We start from the raw sequence: 25,138 nt of genomic DNA, 5'->3' as shown, positions 1-25,138 counted from the left end.
AAAATCAATTTACTTTTCTTATTTCCATTTTGAAATTACTATTCCGTGGAAGTTATGGTGGCCTTGGAAAAGGCCGAGGTTCCAAGGAAGCAGCTGAATATGGTTCAGTATGTTGTCACAAATAAGGACAATTTGTTTTGAGACTTTTCAGAGAACCCATTACCAAATCAATCATGCTAATGGAAGTCATTCACTATTGGTGTGGTCGGTTATCTTCTTTGGTATATGTTATCCTTTTGCAATTTAAAAAGCAGGCAGGTAATTTTCATTATATCATTGAGTGAATTGAACCGATTGTAATAGAAATACGTGATATAATGTCAATCATAAGAAAGCATAAAATAGATATCATTGTTCAAATACACCATATTAAAACAAGAAATCTACAAACGATTGGGATGGACCTTTTATGCCGATCTATGTATACAAGAAGCCGATGAAAATAATGAAGAGATATCGCTAAGTTTGTTTTAGTGCTTGACAGAATCGTCCGCATTCAGAACTCACCATCAAAACACGAAGATTAAATATTTACAATGAATCATCCTAGTGTGTATTACAATAATAAATAATATTTATGATTGTGAAACTGTTTTTTTTTTGTAACGATCGCGTTCCGAAAAAGATTGAGATCGAATTCTTCGTATGTACTGAAGCAAAATATTGAGCATAATATTGATTAGGTATGATTTACATGATCACTCACAACGGAATCCGTAATGTCATAGATAAGAGTGAATTTCCACAACACAGCATAAAAAGCAGCTAGTTCCAGATACAAGTCTTTAATCAGAATTTCCGACATAAGACCTCGTATGCTTTCAAAACCGATAAGAGTTTCAACCTCAACTTTAGGTCACATTAAAATTCTACCTTGGGTCGAGCTATTGTCTGTCACCAAAAAACTTCAACGGGAATGGACACAACAACGCCAACTCGATAAGAATCTGAAACTTCTCCATCCACTCGCACTCAACATATTCCCAGATGCGGTCTTCGCATTCAAAGAGGGGATGTTTATCACTTCTCGTTTGTTTTCCTTCCTGCGTTACCTGCACTCACAACACAACACAGCTGATCGATCGGTTCACTCCGCGCTTCACTTTTACACTTTTCCGTAGTCTGTTGAATAGCATCCAAAAACCTTATTTTAGCAAAGACTGACTTCTTAGCACTTCCTTGCCAGGATTTCCAATTAAAACAATACTCCTACGTAGCGGCTACAGGTACCGACCCATCCCGACGAATTGTTGGAACGATCCTCGCCACTCGAGGATCACATTTTCACTGACGATTACGGCAAGCAGGGCACACGAACTCGTGTACTCACCACCCCGGGGCTCATTACGCTCGTAGAGTAGAAGTCCGTGAGAGAGCCTCCACCAACCATCCACCCTCCGTACCGCACCGAACCGGTGTGACTGTGACTGCATGCGCGATCACTAAAACTAGACCTCAATTAACCACACAGCGCGTAGCATACGACGGCGCGGCGGAAATCATACAGCGTAAACATACCACACAGCCCACTACTGTTTGCGACATGCTGTCAGTTTTCTGAGTGTTATGCTCTCTTGCGCAGTGCGCGCAGCTCGATGCGATGTTTTTAACCGCCAAAACAGAGCGAGTGAGCGATGTTTACATTCTGTGTGTGATCGAGAGTGAGAGTGAGAGCGGTGTTTCAAACAGACACACAAATTGGACTGTTGGCGCCTTCTGCAGAGAATGTAAATATTTTAAACGGCATGCATATGCGGTATCTTTAGTACTCGGCGGTGAGTTCACGTGTAGGTAGTGCGCGCCGATTATGGGTATGATATCATAACAGCACCAATGCAATGATGCATGCTTCCTATATTGCATACACATTTCCGCACTGAGAGTGAGAAGGCGCGGCGGCGATTATGCGTTGCGTGATTCATTGGCAAAATTTTGAAATGTTGATGATGCTTTGATTGATTGATATTTTTTTCTATCGTAGAGGTTTCGAACTACAAAAGTTATTTACCGCGAGCTTTGAAGAAGCTCAATTAGAATATCAATGTCTATGTTTCAATAATCTATACTACTCCTTCAGTGGCTCTCACTATTCGTAATTTATAAAATCTCTAATTGAAATACGGTATTTGTTAGGTAACTAGGCAAGTCCAGTTATCGGTAGGGTGACCAAACGTACCGTGTTTAACGGGACAGTACCGTTTCTGACCATTTTTGATTGTCCCGTCTTTTTATTAATTTGTACCGTATTTCGAGTATGAAGAAAACTTTATTCCTTTGTCATTATTTTTAATGAATCTTCAACGTGGAAGTTGAAATGAATGTTAATGAATATTTTCATATCCTCACGGTACGTGTAGAACAAATCTAGATCAACATGTCAAAAGGGCCTATCTTCTTTGATCGATTTTCTTCATCTACATTCTGTATCATTAATAACTCAGCAGTAACAGTAGTTCCTAATGTGTTCGATGACAAGGAGTGTGAAAGGGGACCTCGTTTATCAAACTACATGGCAAAACAGGAGCAAAATCTGTCTGAAGAGAGAGTCGATGAAGAGAATCAATCGAAGAAGATAGGCCCTTTTGACATGTTGATCTAGAAATGTAGAACTCTTTGTGATTTCGTCGTGCATTATGCTAATGTTTTAAGCGTAGTGAAAATACGTTTTCTTTCTTTTGGACCTTCTATTGAGGTGATTCTTAGTGTTTTTGACAGATTGCGATTGTATTCCTAAACATGTTCTGTTGTATGTCGCGAATAATTTGAAAATTCATACCACAAACAATGTATGAACTTTTATTTACCTTGTAGAAAATAAAATAAATACATATGAACACGTTGTATGTGATACTCAATTATATTCAATGAACATATTTCTCAGACGATCCATTCGGTAAACAAACTCCGGACATCACGACTTCTGTTCTTGTACGCGGACAGGAGAGTTTTTGGCGGTTTCTGTGACATCAAACATCATGCGCAATAGTGCCGGAATACTATCCATAGATTTGATGCTAATATTAGGCTGTCAAAAAAGTCCTGCGGTATTTTTTTTTGAATTTTCATTTGTTCATAAAATTTATTACAATCATCTGTTTTAAGTCAAATATGCGCCGTTTTGTTCGATGACTTGTTCCCAACGAGATGCCAACTTCATAATACCCCTGTTATAGAAGCTCGCTTCCTTATTGACAAAAAACTCGGATAGCCAATTTTCACAGACCTCTTTTGTGGCTAACTTCTGACTACCTTGCTCGTTCGCCATGGACAAAAACAGGTGTTAGTCACTTGAGTGCTACCTTCAAGCAGTCCAGTTGTTGGCAGTACAGGTCCGAATTGAGCGTTTGGCCATAGGGAAGCAGCTCATAATAGATTATTCCTTGACAATCTCACCAAACACACAGCAGAACCTTCCTGGCCGTTAATGAGGGCTTGGCCACCGTCTGAGCCGCTTCAGCGGGCTTCGACCACGACCGTTTGCGCTTCACGTTGTCGTAAGTAACCCACTTTTCATCGCCAGTCACCATCCGCTTCAGAAACGGCTCGATTTTGTTGCGATTCAGCAGCGATTCACATGCGTCGATACGGTCAAAGATGTTTTTTTTTGCGTCAACGTGTGTGGCACCCATACATCGAGCTTCTTTGTGAATCCAAGCTTCTTCAAATGGTTAATAACGGTTTGATGACTTATTCCCAGCTCTTGGCCGATGCTACGGCTGCTACTATGCCGGTCTTTCTCTCGGCTAATTCAGCGATTTTGTCGCAATTTTCGACGACAGGCCTTCCGGAGCGTGGCGCATCTTCGACGACCTCTACACCAGAACGAAAACGTTGAAACCATCGTTGTGCGGTGGAAATGGAAACTGTATCGGGTCCATAAACTGCACAAATTTTATTGGCAGCTTGAGATGCATTTTTACCTTTGTCATAGTAGTACTGTAAAGTATGTCGGATTTTCTCTTTATTTTGCTCCATATTTACGACACTATAACTCACGAACGACTTAACCGAACAAAACACTGTCAAGGACTATATTATAGCGCGCAAAAATACCTTTCCAACAAGCTATAGTATGACTCGATACAATGAATACAACTAGAACTACGCGCTTACAACGACACCTCGCGGAAATACCGCAGGACTTTTTTGACAGCCTAATATAACATCTCAAATTACATTCGAATGCCCCTCACAGCAAATCTTCAGATTGAATATGACATCAATTGTTTACGAAGTGCTGCTTTTTATCTGGGCCATGGCTCAATTAAAAAACAGTCTAGTTAAAGCAGGTCCAGTTATCGAACGATTACTGTGTACACTTCATGCCAATCCTTAAATTTGTGAAATTCTAGGAAATTTCTTGTTTTCAACTGCTGAAACGTTGTAGGTGAGAACATAAACTACATAAACCCTGTACGAACTCGTAAATTGAACGTCCAGCTAATTTTCGCAATTGAATTGAATCGTCTCTTAATCTTCTTATTTTTCACCTGATTTTTTGTAGCTTTCATGATTCTATTATTGAAAAAAAATAGTATTCTCAAACATATCGCACGGTTTTGGACTCTATCGGAAATGTCTGCAAAAAGGCCAGCATGCACGATAGATGAAAAACATATCTCTAGGGCACAAACGCCCTTGAAACGGCAAAGCGGCAAAATTGTCGCACATCTTACTAATAATCACACGCTAGCAGACAGCGAATTCGGATTGAAGTGGATACAATAAATATTCACCAACGGAAAGAACTGATCCGTGACGAGACGTTGTTATATGTGACCAATAAGGCGCACTCAACTCACTCAGCAGTAACTTAGAACAGAGCGAATGTGTACCTTTCTTAATAGGTACATCTTTTATTTATAAATAATAAATTGCCATCTTTGTCTATGCTAGAAATGATCTGCAATCAACCTCGGCGGGATCATTTTTTTTTCACCTCAAGCCTATTGAATAGTTAATTGGGTGCAACCAAGTGTAAATGAAACCTTTTTTCTAAGCATCCTTCTCTGCCCCCTTTGTAGCCCAACAGCGTTAATAATTACGCTAAAAGGAGCCCGCAAATGTATAATTATGCCCGCTGTCCTTTTTTCGCCTCGGTAAAGTTGCGTCAAGTAATATATGAGGATGTTTTGGTAAAGTCCCCCTTACGACCGGTCAGCGATTGTAAATTTTATAGATGTGCACTTCTAATTTAATCAGAAGGAAGCGGAAGAAATAGAACGAGCGTAAATTTTCGTTCTGCCACACGGAAGCCTTTGAACTGGTGGTACGGATCAAGGACGAATCGCTTTGTGAGCTTCTAATTAGGGCCCGACTTGGAGGAAAATCGAGGAGTGATAGTTTTGTTTTATCAACTGATGCCGACCAGAGTCGGGGCACAGATGCCAGGTTACAGGTGTCGTCAGTAGCATTGTTTTCAGGTGGATTGATCACCCATTCCAGCGTGACGTGATATCGTTTTGGCTCACTGAAAACACGTTTTCATTCGTTTGAATTTGAAAACCACATGATATCCCAAAATTCGTGTACGAAAACACGTTTAGTATGGAAAGCAGGATCTAAAAGCGTTACAAAATATAAAGCGATATTACATATTTATATTATTGTTATAGCAAGCTAAATTTATTTTCAAGATCTTTCTAACTTTTGCAAGTCATCTATAGATTACGTGACACTTTGAAGGGAATAGCAAGGTTGAAACCTTGTAAAAAATTATGTGTTGAATTCGAGGTAAGCGTGGAAAAATCGCGGAAAAAAAGGGCTAGTTTTTATCTGAAAAATAGAATTCGTAGCTCTTCCAATCACACACCGATGTTGGGAAACTATACATTTCATATTATAATGTACAAATTCTGTTTTCTAGAGGATAGGAATATAGGAGGATATGTTTTTTTTTCTAGAGACCCTTCCCTTCGTCGCCCGTGTTGCCTGGAAGATAAATAGAAGCTCAATCGATAAGTATATCAATAAGAAGAGACCAAAGATATGATTTCATTTTTCGAATTTTTAGCCGATGAACACAGCTCTTACCGCTGGAAAATGCCTTCTTAACCATCTCAGTTTACCTTTGGCAATGCAAGTATGACAACTTAGAAACTCGTTCGTCGCTGCTGCTGTCTATATTGTTACGTTGCTATCGCTATCGCACTGTTGCTGATTTGATTATCCTGCTTATTTTCGGGTTCTTTCTTTTGGTTGATGGCGTTAACTACTTCCCGGTTAGAAAATGACTGATCAATTCGGAGCGGAGCAGCTAATTTTATGTATGCTAGCTGGCAGGAGAATGTTTATGTATATTTTTTAGCCTTTTTTTAGAAACCGTTTTTGACCGAGTTGTCACTGGGTGAAACTCAGGAGTAACAGTAGCTTGTCATATAGCTAAATCTCCTTCGATCGAAGATCAATTAGAACGTTTTGGCAACCTTGAAGAGGTGAGCGGAACGAAGTAGGGGGACTGGGGACAAGACCGGCACCCGTTGAGTTCTACTAGAAAACTCTATTTAACTATGTTTTTGAGCACTGTACATGTTGATATTTGTTATTCTAGGCGTTTTAAATCACATCGAACCCAACCTGATCCGTCAATTTTCAAAATATCAATCAAAACAAACCGGATGAAATTTTGTGGAGTTTAAGCTTTTATTGGTGAACGAGGTATCAAATTCTGTTTCGTTGCTCTTCAGTTTGTCCCTTGGATTTCTAACTATCACTGGGATTCAAGAATTTTATACGTTTTTATTGTCATCATAATCACAATACCTGAATATGTTTACCTGGTCATAAACTCAATCTTTTATTGTGACTTGAGGTCGAATCGTAGTGTGATTAAAGGACTCTTATGACGGATACTGATTTAAGTAAAAACAAACTGACCACTTGGGAGTATCCAGAACATTCCCAGAAGTGTTCAATGTAGTCCTAGATTCCATCAAACTTGTAATTAAATTGTGGTGTAGTTTGATGATGCAGCAAATATATAGATTTAGATTTGTCTAAATTCAAATCCCTTACTTCCCCGTATCCCATGTTCACTGGAGCTTATTTCGACCATATCTCCAGAATTGGTTGTGTCATTCAAACCATATTCGACAGCCACATCTAGAATTAGAGTACTTTCCTTTTGGTGGTTGCTAAATTTAAACAGGTTCAGCTGTTGTCAAGTATATTTACTGACATATTCCGTGAATTCCGTTTTTATGTTAGTTTTGAAAAGTGAATGTTACTTGTAAAAATACCGTTTAAAAGCACTGATATTGCTTAAATGAGATGGGAAATAATCTCGATAATAATTCTGTAAGGGAAACATAACAATATGTGCTCTCAGATCTCACAATACAAAACTATCCCTTATGGGGTCTGGCTCACCCCAAGTTCCCCTACAACGTAGATGTGCAACACTGTAAATATTTGTATTGTGAAATTGTTCGGGACTGACAGCGCAAGTTAAACAAGTGCCCCTTTTACAGTTTTTCATTTCTATCCCTATCCTTATTCCTAACAATCCACACCTTGAATGGTCCGAAGTTTCAACTTCGAAATTGCAGAAACTATAGTTATCATCTGACAGTTTTCCGATTTTTTAAGCTGATACCTGCTCGGACAGTGTCCGTTCAATAGACCGGTTAATGTATTCAAATCTGCATTATTTAAGCTGAGTAGGTTGCGTGTTATTCTGTTACAAGGTGTAATGAATAATTTAGATTGTCTTGGTATAGATAGAGCCCTCCAGTTGGCTTCAATCAGCGATATTTCCCAGATTTTGAGCTCAGATTTCATACATGATGTAGATAATCCACAAAATGGTCAGGCCCCACGAATATTTGAAGATCCTAATCTTGCTAAAAGATCGCCTTTTTCATTACATTCTATACCGCAGTGACATGTCGATTCCTGGTCCAGTAATCCCAGTTCCCGTAAATTTACCAATTTTAGACCCATCGGTATTAAACATTAGTGATCCTGGACGAGTTTTGGGACCACCTTCTTCCCATTCGCTGCGATTGAATTCAATCACTTTGAAGGAAACACTGAAGTTAGTCTTTGTTTCCATCCCGTCTTCATTCATGCTTACTAAACCCATACCTCGCTTTACGGCCTAGATACGTTCCACGAAATATGGCCGCAAAGCGGAAAACCGTATAAGGAATCAATTATTCTAATACAAATTGATACAAATTCATGGCGATTTCCCCAGACACCTTGGTTTAGAAGTCTTTATAGGTAATCAGATTTCAGTCGGAACAAAAATACTCCCGACCTGCATGAATTTGCAATCCCAATTTCCCTGGACACCTTGTTTCTGAAGCCTGTGTTGGGGAAACATATTTTAGTCGGAACAAATTGCCCTCGACTCGCATGTATTAGCAATGCCAATTTTCTCTCGCTCCATGGATTTGAAGTCTGTGGTAGGGAAACACATTTCAGTCGGAACAAAAATGCCCCCGAATTGCATGTATTTGCAATGCTAACTTTCCCACGCTCCTTGGACTTGAAGTCTGCGTTAGGGAAACGCATTTCGGTGGGAACAAAAGCTGCCCCTACTTTCATGTATTTGCAATGTCGATTTCGCCAATGCTGCTTGGTTTTGAAGTCTGTGTTAGGGAACATATTTCGGAGAGAACAAAAGTCCCCCTACTTTCATGTATTTTCAATTCCGATTTCCCCAACGCTGCTTGGTTTTGAAGTCTGTGTTGGGGAAACCGTAAATCGGGCCAATCAAAACGAGGCAGTTAGGGCGTTTAGATAACGCTTAACATTTTACAGTTATTCAATTATTTATCTAATGAAAAATGACATTTTATTAATTGCGATAGATGCGTAGAAATATTCCCTATCAATTGATGCAAACATCTTTCCGATCCAGTAGAAAATGTTCGAGTTATAAGCATTCGAAATCTTGCATTTTTTCCTGCATGTTCAGTGTTTATGTTTTCATTTTACCCCCCATATATTCCGGTTAGACGTAGTCCCACGTCAAAATACATACATAACAAGTAATTAAATCTGTACATAAAATAATAACAATGACTTTAATCTAAAGACGATCGATAAATGGTAACCTACTGATCACTGTCGTCATCATTTTTCGCTGGTAAGGATGGGCCTGGCTTGAAAAATTATGCTGCGTTGTTTGTCTTGCCTTCATGTCTATTTCGTTCTTCAGTGATTTATAACAGCTAATGGCTGAGTTGATTCCTCGAAAAGCTTTAGCGCTACGTTCGACGTCAAGATCGTTTTCAAGAAGTATGTTTATTCCTTGCTCGAAATTGATTTTTTTGATGTTGGCTGTTTGGATACAACTGGCTCTGTCTCTTCATTAAACACCAGTTCTGCTGGCCAGTGCTGCCACATTTTTATCTGTACCAGAGGGGTTCAAAATCTTACTCATCTGTACTTTTAAGTCCAAAAATCTGTATCATCGAAAACACTCGTTGTAGAAATTAAGCATGAAAAAATACTTAATGTTTTTTTCGAATGTAAAAAAAATCACGCGCGGAAAAGATCTGTACCAATATGTACCTATTGACGAAAATCTGTACTCTGTACCAAAAATAACGAAAAAACAGGAAGTGGGTTATATCTATGGTATAACCGCAAGGGTGACGTAGGACTATCGTTGATTTAGAGATCATTTGTTTGAAGTAGAATCTAAATCCATTCTGAATGAATGAATAAATGAATATTTGGGGGACTTCGAAAACGAGAGCGTTACGTTGGAGGCACAAGGATTTATGCATCCAATATAGGATACGAAAAACCTTGTTCTGAAGAATTATCTTCAGAAGCTTTCCTGCTAACTGTACTTGAGTGACAAATCACAAACCCAAATGTATTATATGGATATTTTATGGATAGAAAACAATAAAATAAACTCTTTCGCTTGAATGTAATTTTCAATTCCAAGGGGAACTGGAAGATTATTTTCCAGCAACGATTAGATATTTCCACATTTTTCTCGATACTGGAAGCCCACCAGTGGTTCACAGTGGTCACAGTGTTACATGGATAGAAAACATTCAAATAAACTCTTTCACATGAATGTATTTTTAAATTCCCCGAGGAACTGGCAGATTATTTTCAGTAACGATTAGATATTTCCACATTTTCCTCGATACTGGAAACCCACCAGTAGGCTTGATTGAAAAATATTTGGTCACAGTGTTACATGGATAGAAAACATTCAAATAAACTCTTTCACATGAATGTATTTTTAAATTGCCAGAGGAACTGGCAGATTATTTTCCAGCAATGATTAGATCTTTCCGGAACTTTCTCGATGCTGAATGGCATCCTAACGGAAAGAGTTCTGCGCGTGTATGTGTCGATCCTTCGCCGTCCACCTCCTCCAGCACGTTAGGCAACGATGTTGTCTTGTCGATGTCCTCACGAAAAATGAATGTGTCTCACCACCAGAATATCGCTTAAGTATGCTTTTTGTGTGTGATTGAATCGAGAGAAGGTGTGGTTTACGATGGCAATTTGGAAGGCAAACTAGAGGGGAATGAACTCTCTGAGCTCGGAACTTTCGGCGACTGAGCAATAATCGATTGCGGGCGCATACAATATTGGATACGGAAATATCCTACTGATGGGGAAGAATAATCTTCTGAAGCTATCCTGTTAATTGCGATTGATTGAAAAACCACAAAACCAAATGTATTTGATCACAGTGTTACATGGAAAGAATACATTCAAATAAACTCTTTAGCATGAATATGTTTTGAAAATTCCCAAAGGAACTGGCAGATTATTTTCAGTAACGATTAGATATTTCCACATTTTCCTCGATACTGGAAGCCCACCAGTGGTTAATACCAACTCGATAACCACCTGTTAATAGCACTTGATTGAAACATATTTGGTCACAGTGTAACATGGATAGAAAACATTCAATTAAACTCTTTCACATGAATATATTTTGAAAATTCCCAAAGGAACTGGCAGATTATTTTCCAACAATGATTAGATCTTTCCGGAACTTTCTCGATGCTGAATGGCATCCTAACGGAAAGAGTTCTGCGCGTGTATGTGTCGATCCTTCGCCGTCCACCTCCTCCAGCACGTTAGGCAACGATGTTGTCTTGTCGATGTCCTCACGAAAAATGAATGTGTCTCACCACGAGAATATCGCTTAAGTATGCTTTTTGTGTGTGATTGAATCGAGAGAAGGTGTGGTTTACGATGGCAATTTGGAAGGCAAACTAGAGGGGAATGAACTCTCTGAGCTCGGAACTTTCGGCGACTAAGTAATAATCGATTGCGGGCGCATACAATATTGGATACGGAAATATCCTACTGATGGGGAAGAATAATCTTCTGAAGCTATCCTGTTAATTGCGATTGATTGAAAAACCACAAAACCAAATGTATTTGGTCACAGTGTTACATGGATAGAAAACATTCAATTAAACTCTTTCACATGAATATATTTTGAAAATTCCCAAAGGAACTGGCAGATTATTTTCAGTAACGATTAGATATTTCCACATTTTCCTCGATACTGGAAGCCCACCAGTGGTTAATGCCAACTCGATAATCACCTGTTAATATCACTTGATTGATTTTCTATCCATGTTACACTGTGACATATTTGGTCACAGTGTAACATGGATAGAAAACATTCAATTAAACTCTTTCACATGAATATATTTTGAAAATTCCCAAAGGAACTGGCAGATTATTTTCAGTAACGATTAGATATTTCCACATTTTCCTCGATACTGGAAGCCCACCAGTGGTTAATGCCAACTCGATAACCACCTGTTAATAGCACTTGATTGAAACAAATTTGGTCACAGTGTTACATGGATAGAAAACATTCAATTAAACTCTTTCACATGAATATATTTTGAAAATGCCCAAAGGAACTGGCAGATTATTTTCAGTAACGATTAGATATTTTACATTTTCCTCGATACTGGAAGCCCACCAGTGGTTAATGCCAACTCGATAACCACCTGTTAATAGCACTTGATTGAAACATATTTGGTCACAGTGTAACATGGATAGAAAACATTCAATTAAACTCTTTCACATGAATATATTTTGAAAATTCCCAAAGGAACTGGCAGATTATTTTCAGTAACGATTAGATATTTCCACATTTTCCTCGATACTGGAAGCCCACCAGTGGTTAATGCCAACTCGATAACCACCTGTTAATAGCCGCGCGTGTATGTGTGTGTAGCGATGTCTTCCCAGGGAACCGTTTGTGGCATCACTCTCCTCCTGATAGATTCCCTTCTGGCCTAGGGTGCACAAACAGGCTCTTGGTGACACCGTTCATCCGCGCTTTCATGATAAATAAAGAGCTTCACCGCAACAGCGACAACATGCTCCAATCGCTGTTCAATTAGAACTGAGTGGATTTCCGAGCGGCGCTCGCTTATATACCGATTGGTGATTTCAATAGCCTGTTTTGAAAGCAATTTTAAGACTATTGAAACAAGTTTTTGGATCAAAAAGTAACAAGTATATAACGCGTAGACATTTTATCTTTCGAATGAAGTGTTTATCATACCATTTCGTTCAGTTGTTTAGGAGCTATTAACGCTCAAAATCTCGGTCTCCGGCGTAACGGTTTCGTTTTCGAAACTTTGATTTTACACCCCGGTATAGAAATGAAAGACGTAGTCCTACGTCAAAAATCTGTACCTGCTGCTGGCAACTGAATGAGTTTCTCATATGAAAGAGATTCCAAATCAGCTTCAAGTAGATAAAGATCATCACATCCGTTCAAACCTTCAAAGCTTAGATCGTTTGCTATATGCAAAATGTTTGACCTAATTCCAGGAAGGAAATAATTTCTGCATCAGTACTTTTTAATCATTTTGCCCATATTTTTTTATATCTGTCAACAAGATCCTTGATGTTATAGTTTCACCAAAATGTTTTAATTGAAGATTTACCATCGGTTTCCTTTATAAGTTGTCGGAAGGTCGTCGTAGGTAATATGTCTTAAAAGTGGCTATTGCGCCCTGATCTGTTGGTTGGATCAGAGCTGTTGTATTTTTATGAAGCTACTCAATCATGACATCTTGACAGACAGATGACAGATAGTTTGAATAAATTAGAAGGATACCCTGGTGCATTATCCAAATTCGCAAAGCCTGCTGCTTAAGTTATTGTCACGCAGATATTTTTTCGCTTCTTTATAAATGTGATTTTTAAACCAATCTCCAAAAGTTTTTTTTTGCCGTTGTAACGAAACATTTTAGGCCGTAAATCGAAAACGTGCCTAAATTGAAGAGAAAATGTTTTATACGTTTTAGAGCACATTTTCCGCATCAAGTTTACATATTGGTGCAAGGGTAGAAGGTATAAAACAGCATCTAAGGCTTTGGAGAGTGTGCTTGGCATTGCTCCAGTTATTGATAAACATGCCAAACGTTGTAGTTTATCGAGCTTTTCCTTCTTCTCTACTATAGAGTCTTTCAACTCATTTTGGCTAGTTCGTCACTTTTACTTCGATTTTGGAAAGAATGTCGGGAGTGAAAATTAAACTCGTGACCTTCAGAAGGAGAGGTATGGATGTTACCACTACGTCAGATCGCCTCCATCAAGCTTTCTCTGAGCTGATATTTGTGTAGTTTTAGGCCACCACACTAGCGAAGCATATGCTAGTCTGGGTCTCACAATTGCCGGTTAAATCCAATGAATCATTATCGGTTTTAGTCCTCACTTTTTCCCGAATATACTATTACAAGTCCAGAGCACAGTCTGAGTTTTAGATATTGCATACACCAGTTGGTCGTTCCAATTTAGCTTTTGGTCAAGCATGACACCAGAATAGTTGGTTCATTTTGAAAACTCCAATTGTACACCTCCCAATCTAAGAGATGGAATCATTTACTTCATTTTTCTGGTAAATGGAATTATGACTGTTTTTGAAAAATTAACACTAAGTCCTTCCAAGTAACACCATTTGAGTGCGTAGTTAAGGGCTGTTTGCATTCTATTCTTTGCAACATAATCACTAAAACGATTATGTTGTCAGCAAAACCAATGACTTCGTATTCTAAATAAGCTAGGTTATTAGGAAGATTGTCGACAACTAGGGACCACAACAAAGGAGACAGAACTCCTCCTTGAGGGCAATTTCTAGTTGATTTCGTAGATCCTCCTAATTTCGCTGTTATTAGTCGGGTTGTTAGCATGCATGTTTCCAGTTGAAGATGCACATATCAAAAGTACATTTTCTCATAGCTTTATTTATAGAGTTGTGGGATGCATTTTCAAATGCACCCTTAATATCAAGAAAAGCTGTAAGTGAGATTCCTTTAGCATAAAAAGATTTCTCTATTTTTGAAATAAACGTGTGATGTTCAATTATGATGATTTGATATGGAGATCAATGATCTTTTCCATCATTTTCAAGATGACAGATGTTAGACTAATTGGTCTACACGCTTTGGGAGTCGTCCTGTCACATTTACCAGCCTTGGTAATAAATATAACCAATATATTAATTATAATTATAGGAATTCATTAGGTGTACCGGAATTGAAGGAGGAGGATTGGAGGCTTCCCTCGATAAAGATCCATCACAAATGCAACAAGAACTTGCAGATACACTTGAAGTAGCTCAGCAAACCACATCCGATCGTTTAAAAGCAATGGGAATGATCCGAAAGATAGGACATTGGGTGGAACGCCGTTTCTTCACGTGCGAATAACTGCCCCAACGGCATAACACAAAAGTTTTTTTGCATCGAATCGTTACTGGCGATGAAAAGTGGGTCCATTACAACAATCCTAAACGTCGGGCAACGTATGGATACCCCGGCCATGCATCAACATCGACGACCGCGTGGAATATTTACGGCCAGAAGGTTCTGCTGTCTGTTTGGTGGGATCACTGGGTGTGGTGTACTATGAGCTGCTAAAACCGAATGAAACCATTACGGGGGTCCTCTACCGACGACAATTAATGCGTTTGAACCGTGCACTGAAGGAAAAACGGCCACAATACGAGCAATGACACGATAAAGTTATTTGGCAATGCTCGGTCGCATGTCGCGAAATCAGTCAAAACATACTTGGAAACGCTGAAATGGAAGGTCCTATCCCACCCGCCGTATTCTTCAGATGTTGTTCCGTCTGATTACTTCCTTTTTTGATCGATGCAACATTACCTGGTTGACCAGCAGTTCTCCAATTTTGATGAAGTTCCGATTCGATTATTTCCGCAAAGAGATCCGTGAATTGCCAGAAAGATAGGAAAAAGTTGTGACTAGCGATGGGAAATACTTTGAATATTAAATTTGTAACCATTTGTGCAGAATAAAGCATTATTTTTCGAAAAAAAAACCAAGAAATTTACCGGTACTCCTTATTAGTTTAGCACAATACCAACCCTAAAAATCTCCGTCATAGAAGAGACAGTGATATCCTTCCTTTTCTGTTACAGCACTGGATGAATCCCATCTGGTCCTGGAGATTCAAAGGTCTTTGAGGATTCCACTGTCCACTCAACCCTTGACTTCGTAAAGACCGCCCTAGCCATTTCTTTAGCTCTATTCTCGTATCTGATTGGGCAAGATTAGATCTGTGCGTGTTCGGCAGTCAATTGGATTGAGCCTCGTAATTGTGTTTCCATCATGATACTGTGTTTCCAGGGAGTCGGTTGTATATTGACCGTTTCCTTTATTCAGGCTACTAAGTCCGTTGGTGTGATCTCTAGAAAGGACTTTATGAAGTCTTGCTATGACTGGTAAACTTTTTACCTGTTCACAAGTGAATTTCCAATCCTTTCTCTTAGATTTACGGATTTCTTTGTTATATTCTGTTAGACAGTTTTTGTAATCCGTCTAATATGAGAGAGCAAAACAAGAGACAAAAAAAGTCACAAGAGGGTTGTGTCCGAGACACGACCACATAGTTTACGTAGGATTCCGTTCCGTTCCGGATTTTTGGATATGTTTGAAGAATTACATTGTTAAACTCTTCGATGATTATTTGGTGGCCCGGAAAAGGGCCGTTTTGTCTGGTTGTTAGGTATTTGTTTGCTCACTCGACCAGTGTTCACAACCGAGTGATGGTGATAGAAGGATGGTGATTAGTCATTAGATGGGGCGTATCACGATAGAAGATGTCAAAGTGGAATGAGATTTGATGAAAGCCGCCCTCTATGGCCCGGAACGAGATAGCTCCTGTGTTATGTATGGATGAAATGAAGAAAAAAAACTCATCAATATAACATAAGATAGTTATTATTATCTAACACTAGCGGCCCAATTCTATGTTTTAATAAGTTTACCGCAAAGTCATTGGAATAGCTTTGCTGTTGCACTCAAACAGACTCTCGCAACTTATTTTCTTTTCTTTTATTCAATGTTTCTTTTTTAGTCCAAATATCTCTATGTCTCGAACATCTACTCTTTCTCTGCGATCAATTGTTGCTCTTCCAATTTTGACTTTGAATTTCAACTCTCTACTCTTCATTTCCTACTATCTACTCTATACTTTGTTATCTCTTCTCTCTACTCTCTGCTCTTTATTTTAAACTTTCCACTTTCTCTCCACTCTCACTACTCTCTACTCTCTACTCTTTCTACTCTCTACTTTCTCTAATCTCTTTACTCTCTACTCTCTCTATTATCTACTCTCTACTCTCTACTCTCTCTACTCTATCTACTCTATCTACTCTATCTGCTGTCTACTCTATCTACTTTCTACTCTCTCTACTCTCTCTATTCTCCTTACTCTCTACTCTCTCTACTCTCTCTACTCTCTACTATCTCTACTCTCTACTCTGTACCGTCTCTACTCTCTACTCTTCACTCTCTCTACTCTCTACTCTCTCCACTCTCTACTTTCTACTATCTCTACTCTCTACTCTCTCTACTCTCTACTCTCTACTCTACCTACTCTCTACTCTCTCTATTCTCTACTATCTCTACTCTCTACTCAGTACTTTCTCTACTCTCTCTCTACTCTCTACTCTCTACTCTCTCTACTCTCCACTCTCTCTACTCTCCACTCTCTCTACTCTCTTTACTTTCTACTCTCTACTATCTCTACTCTCTACTCTGTGCTCTTTCTACTCTCCCTACTCTCTCATCTCTCTACTCTCTCTACTCTCCCTATTTTCTACTCTCTCTACTCTCTATTCTCTCTACTTTCTACTCATTCTACTCTCCTTACTCTCTACTCTCTCTTCACCCCTCATACTCTCCCTACTCTCTACTCTCTCTACTCTCTATACTCTCTACTCTCTACTCTCTACTCTCTACTCTCTACTCTCTACTCTCTACTCTCTCTACTCTTCACCCTCTCTACTCTCCACTCTCTCTACTCTCCACTCTCTCTACTCTCCACTCTCTCTACTCTCCACTCTCTCTACTCTCTTCACTTTCTACTCTCTACTCTCTACTCTGTGCTCTCTCTACTCTCCCTACTCTCTAATCTCTCTACTCTCTCTACTCTCTATTCTCTCTACTTTCTACTCATTCTACTATCCTTACTCTCTACTCTCTCCACTCTCTCTACTCTCTCTTCACTCCTCATACTCTCCCTACTCTCTACTCTCTCTACTCTCTCTACTCTCTATACTCTCTGATTTCTACTCTCTACTCTCTACTCTCTTTTACTTTTACTTTACGCTACTCTCTTTTTTTTTTTTTTTTTTTTTTTTTATAGAGGTGAGGAACGCTCTACCAGCCTTATCTGGGAAGGGTTAACCCAGACGTCGAGTGGGGATCGCACCCACAAAAACCAAGCCCTCTACTCGTTGCCTTATTCCCCCTGGGACCACATCTAGGCGACTACTTCAGGGGGCGGCTGTGCTCATGCACTCTTCGAGTTTTCAACGCTGACTAGCGTTGTCCTTCCCTTTTTCTCAACATTTTTTCTCTCTATTCGCTTTTCATTCCACTGCGCTTATGTCCTCTTCGCAGGCATCCATTTACCCGTCGAGACGTGTACCGATTAGGAATTGCCCTCCAACTTGACGCGCAACCCGTCACAGTCACCCTCGCGGGATTTCTCACCTGTCGAGACGTGCACCGATTAGGAAGCGCCCTCCAACTTGACGCGCGCCCCGTCACAATCACCCTCGCAGGATTTCTCTTCCCAGCGGAGTGCCGATTAGGTAGTGCCCTCCTACATGACGCGCACTCCGTCACAGCTACTCTCGTGGGGTATACACCATTTTGATCACGGCTTCATCCTTCGCGGTGTTTCTCCATCCAGGCCACGATCAGGCGTTGCCAGGCAGGCATTTTTGCTGTTCTCCGCGGCAGTATCCGGTTACCTGTCGAGACGTGCACCGATTAGGAAGCGCCCTCCAACTTGACGCGCGCCCCGTCACAGTCACCCTCGCAGGATTTCTCTCCCAGCGGAGCGCCGATTAGGTAGTGCCCTCCAACATGACGCGCACTCCGTCACAGCTACTCTCGTGGGGTATGCACCATTTTGATCATGGTTTCATCCTTGATGCTCGCTCCTTCGAAACGTTCGCAGTGTTTCTCCATCCAGGTCACGATCAGGCGTTGCCAGGCAGGCATTTTTGCTCTTCTCCGTGGCAGTATCCGGTTACCTGTCGAGACGTGCACCGATTAGGAAGCGCCCTCCAACTTGACGCGCGCCCCGTCACAGTCACCCTCGCAGGATTTCTCTTCCCAGCGGAGCGCCGATTAGGTAGTGCCCTCCAACATGACGCGCACTCCGTCACGGCGGCTCTCGGGGGGGACTATCCGGTACTACAGCCGTCTCGATTATTCATCTCTTATGGTCAGGCGTTATCCGCATGCTGGTCGGTCCTCCACTTCCGCTGTAGCTCGGACATGATATGTACGATTGCACTGTTTACTGCGTTCCAGGTGCCCTCGTCACGACACATTTCCTCCACGATGTTCCCAGCATGAAGGGTAGGCAGCCCCTCACGCACTGTGGTGAATCTGGGACATTCGAATACGATGTGTTCCGGTGTTTCCTCCACATTTCCACACTCCGGACAAAGAGGCGATCTTGCGTGTCCGAACCGGTGCAGATACTGCCTGAAGCAGCCATGACCAGACAAAAACTGCGTTAGATGGAAATTTACCTCTCCGTGTTTCCTGTTCACCCAGCCCATTAGTGTCGGTATGAGCCTGTGCGTCCACCTGCCGTTTTGCGCGGCACTCCACTCTTGCTGCCACCTAGCCATCGACTCCGCCCTCATTAGCTTCCGGATTCCTCTGGTTCCCCTCCTCCTATAGCACTCGCTGTCCTCCGCCAAGATGATGTCTATGGGGACCAACCTGGCTATGACGTAGACCGCTTCTGTTGACACGGTTCTGTACGCACTCGCGACTCGCATCGCCATGAGCCGGTACGTACTATTCAGCCTCTTCGTGTTCCGCTGAGTTTCTAACGCCGCGATCCAGGCTGGACCACCGTAACGTAGTGTCGATGAGGAGACACTAGCCAAGAGGTGCCTCTTGCTGCTGCTTGGGCCAAAGTTGTTGGGCATGATTCGTGTCAGTGCATTGATTGCCTTCGTTGCTTTTTTACAAGCGTAGTCGACGTGACTGTTGAAGTTCAGTCGATCGTCGATCTGCACCCCCAGGTATTTTAGGTCTCGCTTCGAGGTTATCGAGTGCTCTCCAATTGTGATTTCTGCACGTTGCACCGCCCTGCGGTTGCTGACAATCAGCATTTCCGTCTTGTGGTGGGCTATCTGCAGTTTCACACTTTGCATCCACCTTCCGATCATGTCTATCGACTCGGTCGCGAGCATTTCGACCCGTTCCAAAGATTCCCCTGTCGCGAGAATAACGATGTCATCCGCGAAGCCAATGATCTCCACACCTCTGGGCAGATTCAGTTTTAGTACACCATCGTACATACTGTTCCAGAGCGATGGGCCCAGGATAGAGCCCTGCGGAACTCCCGCCGTAGTTTTAATCTGCGCCTGGCCCGTGTTTGTCTCGTACACCAGCACACGGTTCTCGAAGTAGCTTCTCAGTATTCTACATAGGTAGTCTGGGACTTTCATCGTGTGGAGCGCAGTCGCGATGGCCTCCCAGCTGGCACTATTGAACGCGTTCTTAACGTCGATCGTTATCACTCCGCAGTATCGATTTCCTCTGAGCTTCTGTTTGGATGCTCTGTTGGCTCTTTCGACCACTATGCGAATGGCATCTACCGTGGATCTCCCTTTCCGAAATCCGAATTGATTATCGGACAGTCCACGAACTCCCTCCGTGCATTCCGTCAGCCTATTAAGGATGATTCTCTCCAAAAGTTTCCCAAGAGTGTCCAACAGGCATATGGGTCTATACGATGCTGGACCACCCGGCGTCTTTCCTGGCTTAGGCAGTAGTACTAGCTGTTGTACCTTCCATCGATCCGGAAAGTAGCATTCGTCTAGACACTTCTGCATGGCTGTCCTGAACATATCAGGGAATGCTAGGACTGCCGCTTTCAAAGCTACGTTGGGGATTCCATCTGGGCCAGGCGCTTTCTTCGTTTTTAGGCGTTTGATAGCTGCAACTAGCTCATCGTTCGTCACATCTCTGCGTTCGATGCTATCCTCATCCTCTCCATATGGCGTGGGTGGTCAGGTCGTTGGGTCGTGCTGCGGAAATAACCCTTCCACGATAATTTTTAATTTTTCGGGACACATTTCGGAAGGTGTCGTTGGGCCCCTGAGCTTCGCCATCACCATTCGGTAAGCATTGCCCCATGGATTGACGTCCACGTCCCGACATAACTCCCTGAAGCAATTAGATTTGCTCCGCTTAATCGCCCGTTTAAGAGTGGATCTAGCCTCTCTGAATTCCACTCTCCGCTCTTCTCTGGTGTCTATGCTTGACCGTTGGAAACGTCTTCTGGCGCTAAGGCAGTTGGCCCGAAGCACGCCAAGTGCCTCGCTCCACCAATAGGCTGGAGGTCGCTTATACCTGGGTTCCCTTTTTCTTGGCATTGTTATATCACATGTTGCTAGCGTTTCCGTCAGTTCATCCGCGTTCATGTTCAAGACGTCGCTTTCCACGCGTAGTGCTTCGATGAAAAGGTCCTTGTCAAAGGTTTTTGTCTTCCACCTGCGCGGGCATGTCCTATTTATCCGTACTGCCACGGAGTTTCGTTGGCCAATGGTATAACGGATGGCTTGATGATCACTGTGGGTGTATCCTTCACATACCCTCCACCTCATTTTCGTCATTAACGAAGGACTGCAGAAAGTCAAGTCGATGATGGACTCTCGACCCTCTCGGCGGAAGGTACTAGTGGTGCCCTCGTTGCACAGGGTAACATCCAACTTGGCTAGAGCTTCTAGTAAACTAGTCCCTCTCGCGTTGGTGCATCTGCTTCCCCACTCTACTGCCCAATCATTGAAATCCCCTCCTATAACGACTGGTTTTCGTTCGGCGAGCTCCTCGGTGAGGACATCCAGCATATAGTGGAACTGGTCCATCGTCCATCTGGGAGGTGCGTAGCAACTGCAGATAAAAATTCCGTTGATCTTTGTGATCACGAAACCCTCGCGAGACTTCGAAACTACCTCCTGAATGGGATATCGGCCCATGACCTGGATGGCGGCCATTCCTACTTTATCCGTCACCCAATTACCGTTACCGGGGGGAACGCGATACGGCTCCGCGATAATTGCGACATCACATTTTGTTTCTGTCGTTGACTGCCACAACAGTTGCTGTGCGATGTCACAATGGTTGAGATTAATTTGGGTTATCTCCATCACTGTTGGCTTGCCCTCGCCTGTTTGTACACAGGGCAATTAAAGCCTCCCGTCATATGGTCATTACTGTCCTCTTTTTCGCAGAGCATACACCTTGGTTTTCCCTTGCAGTCGCTGGCAAAGTGTCCCTCTATTTACTCTCTACTCTCTACTCTCTACTCTCTACTCTCTACTCTCTCCTCTCTCCTTTCTACTCTCTCCTTTCTACTCTCTCCTTTCTACTCTCTCCTTTCTACTCTCTCCTTTCTACTCTCTCCTTTCTACTCTCTCCTTTCTACTCTCTCCTTTCTACTCTCTCCTTTCTACTCTCTCCTTTCTACTCTCTCCTTTCTACTCTCTCCTTTCTACTCTCTCCTTTCCACTCTCTCTACTCTCTACTCGCTGCTCTAAAAAAACGCACACACAAACACATACACGCACATGCACGCACAAATGAACACATGTACACACGCAGACGCGCACAGTCTCACACACAAAAATACGCATCGCAGCTGCTGACTGCTCACTCTCTCACAGTTTTTGATTACATCAACCAATCAACTAACCAAAACACACAATTCGCCAGCACTTACGCAATCTGCAATGCCCACACTACTTACCCCTAAGCACTTTCAATCTCTGTTAGGGAATACATGTCGGTGGAAAACAAAAGCTCCCCTTGCTTTCATGTATTTGCAAAGTCGATTTCCCCAAGGCAGCTTGGTTTTGATGTCTCCGTTAGGGAACACACTTCGGTGGGAACAAAAGTTCCCTTCACTTCGATGTATTTACAATGCCGATTTCTCTGTATCTTCAATTTCGACCAATCAGAACGAGGTATTTCTGTTTGGAGATTTCTCGATTGTTTGATAGTTAGTTTCATATGATATATTATTTTATCCATTGTGATGAATTGTTATGGAGTGCTCAGATCGATTGATGCAAATATCTCATAAATCCATCAGGAAATAACTGACCTATAATTGTAAGTACATGAGCCGCCGCATGTGTCGTCGATTTCAACCAATCAGAAGTGGGTATTTCCGTTAAGATAGGGGTTGAGATTTTTTAATTGTTCGATAGTTAGTTTCATGAAATATATTATTTTATTAAATTTTAAAAATTGTTATGGAGTGCCGAAATTGATTGACGCAAAAGTCTCATCAATCCATCATGAAATGGATGAGCAATAAGCGTTTGAAATTGGACAATTTTCACGATGTGCTCGATTTTCTATTTTCAATTTGTACCCCAATATATTCCCGAAAGACGTAATCCTACGTCAAAATGAGCACGCATTGAATCTTTTCGTATACTTTGTCACATACACTGCCCCGACTGAGAAGGATATAGGTTCACGTTTATATTCTTCTTTTTACTTTTTACATAATGTGGTGTAATATTCTAATGCATATGTACAACAGTACCAGTGGTTATGTGAATATCGAGTCATGTAAAACAGCCTTAACTTCCTTGGGTACAAGTCTAAGCTAACGTTCAGTCTGAGAGAATGAGAGGTCTGCACCATACATGGGAACCTTTCAACACTCTTGAAAAATGCCCTGTTATTAGTTCATTCCACGAATTTAGCACACGAAAAAGAATTTTTACTACCGAAAATAATATGTTTGCTGTCAACGCTAGTTTGGGTGTAGTAGTAGTAGTAACTTCTTCATTGGAAGGGGTTTGTTTTGCATGTAGAAATTTGAGTGTTGAGTGTGGATTTAGGTGTCGAGGAAGGAGCCAGATCTGACTAATTGAGTATATTTTTATTAGCGACATCCAGGGCGTTGATTTTCTTCTGTACATTCAAATCATTAATCATTAAATTGTTTTATTACACTGCTATTCGTGAGACGAAATATATCCAATGACAATAAATATCAATTGCGATGTAAATTTTTCTATCCAAAATTCGACCAATAATAATCCAAAATAAACGATTCAGAAATCAACTTACACTAGAAAGTAATTAAGTACAGAACCACTTGGTCCATTCATCAACCAGTAGCCATGAAATCCACACGCAATGCTATCATTGTAAACACTCGATGGTAATGCGATCTTAATCGACTTTAACTGTGGATGGCGAATAATGAGACACTTGGCATAATTCAGCGATCAGTTCCCTTCGCTCCGTGTGTGGCAGAAGCATTTTCGCCTCTCAAGCAGCACGTCATAAGAATGAAAACAAACTCAAACAAAAACAGTTAAATTGTCAATTTGCAATATTCCACACATTCTAATCTTTCCACGGCGTCCGAGTATGTACGAGTATGGTACCGAGATGAGGGTGACGAGATATCGAGCATGTGCTCTCAACATCGCATGTAAACGAAACCGCTTCTAATCGAAAACGGAAGTTGAAATACAAGCTGCACTTCTGACGAAAGGACAACGGAATGCCATAATCGGATTCTTATCGGGTATATTGTGTGTGTATGTGTGTGTGTGTGTGTGGGAACTGTGCGCTCAGTTGATTTCAGTCTGTTTATGGGACGATATGGTAAATTTAAATAACGCTCGAGATTCTTCACAAGTGCCCACGCTAAGTTAAGAGCAAGTGAAGATCTTTTTCATTTGCATAGCTATTGAAGGGTATGGATTTGCTATGCTTGGTTGTTTTGAGATAACACAAATTTAACGAGCGATTGGCGTGGTTCCTTTGTGCTAGAACTTCGATACGGGCCGTTTGCTCGGCAACGTTACTTGTTCTTCCAATACGAATAATGTGATTTGCTGATTACAGTCGATTGAAGATTAGTTCGCGCCTGATTGGAATGTGATAGCAGCCTGTAGCAGCAGAGACAAAACAAACTATCCTAGGCAGTTATTTATCGCTGTCATTAGAGCAAAGTTCCATCCTTTTAAGCGACTACGAAAGCACCTGAGTACCCGGTTTAAGATGCGCATCATGATAGAGAGTGGGGGTTGAAAATGAGCTTATCAATCACCGGAGATCATTCACACGCGCCACGCTCGCTACAGTAGCATCGAGTCGCCGATATTTGATTCAGCGACACCATGAAAAGTGTGCAAAGTCTCGGTGGAGTAATTTTCCGACTGACCGGCCGGTTGGATTGACCTGCACAGAATTATTAATTAGATAGCGAGACACGCACTCGCTGCCAATACACAGCCTCCACCAAGAGCAAATGATTTAACACTTGTTTGATGTTACACAGTGGACCGCACCTTTCGCCTACGCGAGAGCCCAGCATTGATTGGGTTTGGTGTTGGGATTTGTCCAAGTGGCAGTGCAATTAAGGAAGATTAGTTTGCACATACGGAAGTTGACAACACTTATTATTTTTTTCAGTAGATAACTTGTCGATCTTGGTCCATGATACCCATGACTGTGTGATGTCAAATCTTTACGTCAACTAGATTGGCAAAAAGTATGAAATCTAGTAAATGTGCTTCAGGTCTGAAGTCGCATCTGTGAAATCGTGCGTGGGAGAAAAGGAATCCATT

At 41.5% G+C, this 25,138-nt stretch overlaps 2 protein-coding genes across 10 annotated transcripts in view; one reads left to right on the top strand and one right to left on the bottom strand.

The window, feature by feature from the left end:
• Positions 1 to 25,138, top strand: part of LOC129762280 (monocarboxylate transporter 12-like) — a 660,562-nt gene that overhangs the window by 186,308 nt on the left and 449,116 nt on the right. The window lies entirely within an intron of this gene.
• The window catches only part of LOC129762279 (E3 ubiquitin-protein ligase HECW2), a 117,151-nt gene that overhangs the window by 67,003 nt on the left and 25,010 nt on the right, over positions 1 to 25,138 (bottom strand). For 2 of the 7 annotated variants that reach the window (XM_055760397.1, XM_055760398.1), the window contains exon 1: positions 874 to 1,270. The exons of 1 other annotated variant lie outside the window; for it this stretch is intronic. The gene's annotated coding sequence lies outside the window, so the exon portion shown is untranslated. Of the gene's footprint in view, positions 1 to 873; positions 1,271 to 25,138 lie in introns of those variants that run through there. 4 more of the 7 variants (XM_055760396.1, XM_055760399.1, XM_055760400.1 and 1 more) reach the window with 2 other exon arrangements.

The sequence above is a fragment of the Toxorhynchites rutilus genome, chromosome 1 (assembly GCF_029784135.1).
Source record: "Toxorhynchites rutilus septentrionalis strain SRP chromosome 1, ASM2978413v1, whole genome shotgun sequence".
Lineage (NCBI taxonomy): Eukaryota > Metazoa > Arthropoda > Insecta > Diptera > Culicidae > Toxorhynchites > Toxorhynchites rutilus.
Note: the sequence above shows the minus strand (reverse complement) of the source record. Positions and strands in the feature narration are given on the sequence as shown.